Raw genomic sequence first — 9,835 nt, forward strand, 5'->3', positions numbered from 1 at the left:
CTTTAAGCACTACTTGAAAGAAAATATGGCTTTCAATAGTCCATCGGGTATCTTTATAGCTTTGTAGTCATTCAAAATAAAATTAGGTAGACGTGCCATGATAAAGAGGATTTTAAGATTAAAAAAAAATTCATTGCTGTCATTTGTCTCCTAAATAATAACAATAGATGAGCTATAGTCTCTTTTATCTGAATTTTTGCTGTCTTCGTTTACTCCATGACACAGGGCCCAAGACCTACATTATTGCATTAAGTTTGCAAAGCTATCGAGATGCCCTTGAGTAAGATTCATCATCTTGTCCTAAATTCTCCACACGCTCCACTAAAAGCCTAGTGGCAGACTGAAGGGATTGTCAGAAAGCATAAAAGACAAAATAAAAATTTTATGCTCTTTTAGGCAAGTGAAGATTTGCCCTCTAGCAATTTCTGATATTAACTCATTAATCCTCACAACCCATCTAGAGGATAGATTTCGGGAAGGAGCAGCCCCTTGTCATCTCAATCACCTTCAAAACTTGCACCAAACGGAGCACTGGCCATTCCCCTGGGCTTGGTCTGAACATCTCCTCAGAGCCCAGGAGGAGCCAGCACTGAGACAGGCAGGATTCAGAATGCGTCTCTCCAACTGCCTACCTCTGTCACCAGGACCAGCAGTGGCCCAGAATCTGTGCCTGGTGGAATGCACCTCTGTTGCCATCTTGAATTTTTGTTCAGATGCACGTTGATCAAGAAATCCTGCATTTTCATTTTATACTGGGCCTGCCAAAATAATATAGTCAACCTTGTCTCTCATGCCTTCTAGAAGAAAAGACATTGGTGGTGTAGCATTTAGGCCAAGACATGTGTCCTTGATCTCCATACAGATGCCAATGATGCAAGAGTAAAGTACACCATCCTCTTGCCTTATTGGTACTCTAGTGTTGCTCTGCTTGTTTCAAAGCACATGGGGCCATGTGCTGAGAATGGTATCTAACACTGAAGTTTAGCTATTTTCCTTCTCTATTCTATTTAATGCCACATTTACTTTATGTTTTCTTGGTTTGAAATCCTGTTTACTTTACTTTACAGTGTTTTTAATTGTTGCCATATAACACCATACCTTCTTTGCATGTGGCATCTCAACAATGTGCAATTTCTAATAGTCAGCATGAAATCATAACTTAGGAAAACATTGCTGAGCTAATTACAGGGACTATCAAAATAAATCCAAATCTTTTCTGGGCCACAGTCCATATCTGAATCATAATAAGTGTGAAAATGTTTACAAATCATTACAAATTTTCCACGTAGTTTCGCTCAGTGTTAGGACCAATAGTGTTTTTCTAGTCATTTGAGTCGATGGGTTGGATCATCTCCAGTGAGAACACTGATTTTAGAAAAGAGTTCCTTAGAGATTATAAAAATCAAAAGACAAAATTAAAATATCCCTTAAAACGCGAACTGTAAGGAACATTGTTCATAGAGCTATTTGAATACACCCAGAACACAATATATTATGTATTTTGGAAAACATTTCACTGATGTTATAAAGGTAAGAAATAGAAGGAAAGTAGACAGGCACTTTATTTTGTCTATTGTAATGAATTTACATGTGAAGAAAATCCTGTTTATAAGCCTAAAAATTGTATGGTAGTGAAGCTGTTTGTTCTACAACAAAATAAAGGAGAATTATTTTAATAGATATCCACCTAAAATTACTTTGATGACATTGGAATTTAACTGGTACCTTAGGGAGAATTCTGAGACTGATTTTTTGTTACTTTATACAGGATTCATTGTACCTACTATGTGCAGCACATTGAAGAATCCATTCATGTTGCACATTTCTTACTCCCTCACATGTTCTTTTTTAAGCTTTTTTTTTTTTGAGACGAGAGAGAGAGAGAGAGAGAGAGAGAGAGAGAGAGACTTAGGGATGGGCAGAGAGAGAGGGAGAGAAAGAATCACAGGCAGGCACTGCGTTGTCAGAACAGAACATGACATGAGGTTTAATCCCACAAACTGTGAGATCATGACCTGAGCCAAAATTAAGAATCAGATGCTTAACTGACTGAGCCACTCAGGTGCCCCCCTTCAACATGTTCTTAGTCCTACTAGACTGAACTAGAAATGTATTTTAAGACACAGTGAACTCAGTTCTTTCAGATTCCTAAAGCTGTGCCTGTAAAAAGCTAAATATTGTATTTTGAAATTTAAGTAGGGGGTGTTTAGTTTTTGTATTCTGATAAAAATGGTTTATGTGTGCTTGGGTCTAAAAATGAGTTTCAGGGAGTCCATGAACCCTCAAAATTGTATGTGAAATTTTGGGTGGAGGAAATTTGTTCTGGAATGAACTTTGTAACTGTTACCTGATTCTTAAAGAGTCCAGGACTCCAAGCATCACCAGACTGCCCAAAGTTCTGCCTTCTTCTAGGCTAGTTGGTCACTATCATGAGACCCTGACACACTCAAACACCATGAAAGTCCAAAATAAGTCAAATTCCTTATTCTGAAAATTCTCTAATATCCTATGGTTGCCTCATTTTGTTCTACTTGGCATCATTCAGTTCTGCAATTATTTTTCCTGTGAGGTATACATTCTCCATGGGGATACAAACTACTTTTGAGCCATAATTATTTTTAGTCTACTGCAGCTTAGATACATATTGTATCTTCAGATAGTCATGCAGTGTGAGCCATAGTGTTCTGAGAATGTCAGAATCGAGAGCATACATTTGTTTGATAGAAACAGAAAAGAATTTCCAACTTGATTAGTATTTCGTTAAATAATATGTGTGGAAATAAGAAGGATTATATGTTGATAATGCTATGAATTTCTAAAAGTAGAAATTATGATTGTGGTCAAAATGATTCACACGAATTCATTCCAATCTCATTTCCATCTTGCTTAATAATGATTTTTTTCTAAAGCAGAAAATTCAGTTACACGATAACACAAAATAAGACAAATAATCTGTCATTGGGTTCAAAGCTTTGAATACCACCATCCAGAGATTCTGCAATGTGCTATATTTAATTTAATTGATCTAGACTTCCTGTCTAATGATAGTAATCTTTCCATGTGCCCCTGCATTGGGAGGAGATTGAGAAAATTTGAATAGAAGTAACTAATTCTTTAAATATCATCATGCTGACATACTTATGTCCATAATGATTACTAATCTGTGAAAAAGCAAAGAATTTGATGATATTTAAAATAAAGAACTGTGGTAATATCTAACATTTGATCTCAAGCTTGGGACATGCCAGTAGCTTTGGGGAGATGTAGCAGATATTTGGGTTTACTCGTTATCCATTGTCTTTTTCTCTTAGTTAGCATACTCTAATTCCTTTTGAGTATCCTTTCTTCCCAATATAGCCTGTTTAGTGATGGAGAGCCAATTTATCTCCAACACCAGAGATGTATCCAGACTGGCAAAAATAGTCAGCAAATCCATTCTCAGACATAATGACCAGAGCCCACTGAGGGTCAGTGAAACATGAGGAGATCTTTGCTGAGAGTTCCTGAAAAAAATGTTTGTACCCTCTTCTCTAAGAGCTGCCAGAGGAAATCTTCTCTTACTGCTCAATGTGAATTAAGAAGCATTTGGTTCTTCAAAGCTAAGTCTTTCTTGGATGAAGCAGATACTTTGCAGACAGAGAGGAGAGTCAGAAGAAAAGTAGGATTTTGATAATATAGTTTAATTTCTTTTAAAAATTTTCATTGGGGTATAAATGACATGTAACATTATATTAGCTTTAAGTGTACAGCATAATAATTCCATATTTGTATATAGTACAAAATGATCACTACAATAAATCTAATGAACATTAATTACCATACACATTTGCAAAATTTTTTCTCTTGTGATGGGAACTTTTAAGATCTATTATCGTAGCAACTTTCAAATATACTATACAGCCTTACTAGCCATAGTCACCATGCTACACATTACAACTCCAGGACTAATGTACTTTGTCTTTCTCTGACTTACTTAATTTAGCATAATGCCCTCAAGGTCCATTCCTGTTTTTGCAAATAGCAAGATTTCCTTTTTTATGGTTGATTAATATTCCATTGTATAGATATGCCACATTTTCTTTATCTGTTCATCCATGACAGACACTTAGGTTGTTTCCATATCTTGGCTATTGTAAATAATGCTGTGATGAATATGGGAGGGTATATATTCTTTGAGTTAGTGTTCACATTTTCTTCAGAGAAATATTCAGAAGTAGGATTGCTGGACCATACGGTAGCTCTACTTTAATTTTTTGAGGAACCTCCAAACTCTATCCTTGATTAATTTCTGAATCAAACCTTGCTTGAGCTCTGACCTACCTTTGACTCACCAGCTAGTTAACAAGTTACTATTTGGGTTGTTTTTTTCTGTATCATACAGATGAGGTTGTAACATCTACAAATTTAGAAATGCTACTGACAAGGCATATAATTAAACACATCTGCAAGTTTTGTCTCCAAATACTATCACTGATCACTTTTTTAATAATATGGAATGAGAAATATTTTTAAAGGTAATAATGAAATCTCAGAAATTTTTCCTAGATTCAAGAGATGAATGTCATTTATTGAATGATAATAATGAAAGCAATATTAATTGACTATACACTATGTTCACAATAATAAGAAAAAGATATTTTCTTTATGAGGAAACTGAGGCTTAGTTTAAGTAACTTGTCAAGAGTCACCAAGTAAGTGGCAGAGCCAGGACCTGAATCTGTGTCTGTCAGACAGCAAAGATTCTGCTCTGAACCCACCATGTATTCAAACTTCAACAGACTAAATATAATTATTGCTGAAAAGCAGTTGGCATTCTCATGGAAGTACATGCCTTACTCACAAGAACAATAATCAAAAAGTTAAATGATACCAAAGCACAACAAAATGATGGACCAATAGAATCTCAGAGAATTTTCACAACCCCATACTCTCAAGCGAGTGGCAGAGTGGTACCAGGAAGAGATGTGGTCTACTTGCAGGAAGTTAAATAATTGAGCTACCTGGGTTTTAGGCTCCTCATCTTGCAAATGGCCTGGTGAACTGAAAAAAATTTAAATTCCTTTCCAGCTCATAGAGTGTTGTAAGATTTGTCAGAGGAAGATTTCAGAGCAAACTCATGTGAAGTTTCAGTTCCAGTTTTTACTTAAAAATTTTTAAAAGTTTACTTATTTTTGAGAGAGAGAGACAGACAGACAGAGTGTGAGTGGGGGAGACACAGAATCTGAAGACACAGAATCTCCAGGTTCTGAGCTGTCAGCACAGCGTTGGGCTCGAACTCACCAACCACGAGATCATGATCTGAGCCGAAGTCGGATGCTTAAGCAACTGAGTCACCCATGTGCCCCTCACTTTAGTCTTTAAATATGGAACTAAATTTGTCTTTTGGGTGATAATAGATATTCCTCATTAAAAGGATTCTGAATCGTGGCTACATAATTTCAACCCCTGGATAAGTTAGTCCATGAAATAACACAACCAGGAAAAATAAGATTTTTTTTCAAAGAAATATGGCTGATGTTCTTCCAGGCATTTAACACACTTTGGTCTAACTTGGATTTTTCTGATCAATGGTTGGCTGATTCTGTTATATTACATTACATAGATCTTCAAAATATGTTACTTATAACATTGGGCGTTTTCCTGCCAATAACTTCATGGTTTTAAATTTCCAATAGGAAAATTAGAAGGAAGATGAATATTTGTTGTTGAGTCTTATGATTTTCATCTTAACCCGCTGTTTTACAAATTGGCTCAAGAGCTCTAGGATGAATTCAGATGTCAAAGGAAAACTCTACCTTGACTGATTGCTTTCCAAGGATCAGAGTTGGATAAATGTGTCATAGTGTTCCTTTGACAACGATATTTTAAATGAAAAGCTAGTATCAAAGTCACTGAATTAAGATCTTATTTCACGTTTTCAATGACCACACTCCATCTTCCTCAGACATCTACCAGTTTGCATATAAACCAGTAAACCTGTCTACACCTTTCATCCCCAGAGGTCTAGCCCACACCCCATCACTTCTTAAAATTACTAATGCAGGTGTATTACATAGAAGCTCTTAAGAGGAACACAGTCTTTCATAAGAGAAAAAATGTCAGAAATATTTTGCAACATTACATAGAATGACCCAGTCTAACAAATTGACATATAGTGCATCAATATAATATTGCCATAGAGCAATAAATAAGCACAGGAAGTCTGTGGATGACTGGAAGCCACATGAACATTTTCAGGTCTCCTGGGTCCTATCTAGTGCACAGAAGAAGTAATTTATTAAATGGAACTCCAGCCATGTAAAATCTTGTATGTGGCTTTGAAGGGTAAGTTACATCCTGAGAAAGTTAGGCTAATTGAACTCCCTTATAGCCCCATTCTTGTCAATGAACTTTGTGGAATTTGAAAATAACCCAGGACCTGTGAGTTCACTAGTAATTTATAAATTTAGTATAATTCTTCCCTAAATTTGCCCCAGTGTACCACATAATAGAGACTTATTAAAATGGTTAATAGTGAAAATTGGGTTGACATGAGCAGCATTCAAATATTTATTAAAATAACATCCAAGAGGCCCACAACCCTCAGCACTCATTATTAATACATTAAATGGCAGGTGCACACAGCAAATGATTGATCTTCTAAAGGCCTGAAAGAGTTAATGCAATTGCCTCATTCACACCAACTTAATAGTGGAAACTATGAGAATCTGATTCTTTAGCATTCATTCATTGAAAGAGTCAGTTGTCATTATTTCTAAAAGAACCAGATACAGTAGTCCTTATTTCCTCCCACTTTCCAGGAACATATTTGTCGAATAAAGTGCACATTGAGTAATATTTTTGTGTTGACTTGCACCATTCTCCTATAAAAATATTCTTTCCTAGACAGGTTGTTCCTCTCTGTCTGCCAAACACATTTTACCTTTTTCCCATCACTAACCATATTGCCTAGTATTCCTTCACCTGGAACTATATCTCTTCAACCTTGCTACATTCTACCAAGCCTTCTGATCCAGTTCCAATGTTGCTACCAACCCCACCCTTCCCCCCCACCCCCCGCAACTAAAGTCATCTTTCTATACATGTGGTCCTCTCCACAATGAGTTCATAGGCAGCTTGGAGATAGAAAACATGCCTTGCCTCTCTTGGCATCCCTCACTGTATATAAGACAATTTCATTCTTATAATCTAGGCTCACAATGTAGATCCCAGAAGGTTGACTTAGAGAGGGAGCATCTTCTTTTTCTTATTAACACTCAATTTGCAATTGGTCCTGGAGCTGCTGGACACACTGCTATATCTTTGTATTAATTCCGCTGTGCTGATTGTGGTTTTTCAAACTATATGCCATCAAGGAGATGGCTGTTTTAAAAAAAAACCTGGCAATGAAGGAAAGAATAAGCCTAATTCAATTGCATAAAGAGAAGGTCGGATCAGGAAAGGTATTGCTTTATGGACAGGGGCTTGGAGGGAGGCTGAGAATGTCCATAGGTTGTAGCAAAGAGGATGGTGGAACAAGAGAGCCTGAAGTGATGGTCGATGGCATGTCTGCTCAGAAATAGAGAGGATGGGATCAGGTCAAAGAGTTTCACATACTTTTTAAATAATGTTTATTTATTTATTTTTGAGAGAGAAGAGAGAGAGAAAGAGTGCACAAAGTGTGTACAGAGGATCCAGAGGATCTCTGTGCCAACAGCAGACAGCCCGAGGTGGGGCTCAAACTCACGAACCATGAGATAATGACCTGAGCTGAAGTAGGAGGCTCAACGCTCTGAGCCACCCAAGCACCCCATACATACTTAAAAAAAATACACATTGATGTGCTGGGAGATAATGGAGAACACATCCAAGTTTTCAAACAAATGGATGCCCATTTGAAACCCAATATGTCATGTGAACATGGTCAACAGCCAGCATCCCTGCTGGTTATTTAGCATGTATTGAGTATTCCTCACCTACCAGACACTGCACCAAAACACTCGCATACACTATTCCGTTTAGTAACCACCTTGGCAATTTAGCATGCTAACACCATGAAATTATTAAATGCATTAAAAACTTCTACCAGGAAAGCTTATCAAAAGGGTCATTTTGGTTTTTTAACTGAGTTGTAGCAGAAGGTCTTGGTGCCATTTACAGGAAGTGAAGGAATGTATTTACATACTGAGTACCTCCAGAATAACTCCCTCCAAGAAAGTTCCCATGAGGCAGTTACAGTGCTGTTCTGGAGTTGTAATAAAGCAAATGATTCAGTAAGTTGAATCCTTCCATTGTGTGATTAACAAAGACACAGAACATTACACGTATCACCAAACTGCAGTGTGCTCACACTGAAACCGCTTCAGTCTGAGAGCCTTGAGGACTGGCCATATACCAGTGTAAACCGTTGTCAGGAGGAAAACCAGCCTTACCCGTAAAAATGTTTAGCTTAGTTAGAGCAGAGTCCAAAAACAGGCTTTTCTTATTGTTTCTGTTTCATTTTGTTCATTTACTATTTTCCTATTGCACAGGTAAATCAGGCATCATTGTAAGACAATTTAAAAAAAAACCAAGGTGCACATTTTTCAGGCAACCCTTTCATATTTTTCAACAATATTACCGAGAAATACTCGCCACAAAAATATGAACCACCTGGACATCATTCACCGATGAGTCTCATTCACCAGATTTATGTTTTGAAATCATAGGTTAAAAAAAAAAATTCCCCAATCATTGAGATGAGTTAATACGTAGAAATACAGCACAGCAGAAAATGTTACTACCACTATTGGTAAAGCTATGGAATATTTCAGAACATACAGAAAGAAGTAGAAACAAATTAAATTAAATTTTAAAAGATAGCCTAAAGCCAAGAAAGCAGGCTTAAGAGGCACAGTGTCTCATCAAGATTGCTTCACTCATGACATCAATGTCCATGCAAACTGCCCTAGATTGCCCTAGATTGCCCTACATTCTCCCAGAGAGCCTGGAGTTATAAAGAACTAAACCTAAACTCAAGAGGACAGTCTCACCTCACAGCTCAGACCCCACTTCTCTAATCAGTGCACAGGGATTCTTGAAACATAATCAAAACAGAGAGACTGAGACATTAAAACACAGAGAATGAAATATGAGTCTCAACAATACCTATAGCCTTCCAAAATTCAGAAGAAAAAAAAAGATTACATTGTGATGGGACTGACAAAAAAAGAATATATATATTTATTTGCTGCTTTAAGTCATACAGTAGAAAGATTATATTACAGCCAGATTTTATTATTCTATTCAACACGCATAGATTTTTGAGGTACTCTATCTACCTCATATCAATAAATAACATTAAATGAAGTAGGACTGATTCATGGCTGGCATAAATTTTTTTCTATATTACTATTTCTGTGGACATTGCTGCTTTAGTGTTTGCTCTCTGATACCAACACACACACACACACACACACACACACCCCCCGCAATCATAACCATAAACTAAATGACTGCATACTCAGAATAGATGGCCGTTAGAAAATACTCACACTAATTGATAATGACATCATGCTGGTGTGCACATTACAATGTAAATGAGGCTTCCAGACTCATTTATGGCTCTTTTATTCAAAGTTTAGTACTTAGTACTCTTTTTTCATGGTTTAGAAGGTTCTTCTTAAGGCTGTGGGATTACTTATTCCTGCTGATTTTGCCCCTTGGAATAGGACCAAGAGTACCAATTTTTAACTGTATTTTAAAACAGATGCTTCCCAGCAATGAAACAGAATTGAAATGTCTAATGGAAACCACATTACTGAAAGAAAACAAGCAAAGAGAAAAACTGATTAACAGATTTATCCAGGCAGCCATT

The sequence above is a fragment of the Prionailurus bengalensis genome, chromosome D2 (assembly GCF_016509475.1).
Source record: "Prionailurus bengalensis isolate Pbe53 chromosome D2, Fcat_Pben_1.1_paternal_pri, whole genome shotgun sequence".
In the NCBI taxonomy this organism is placed as follows: domain Eukaryota; kingdom Metazoa; phylum Chordata; class Mammalia; order Carnivora; family Felidae; genus Prionailurus; species Prionailurus bengalensis.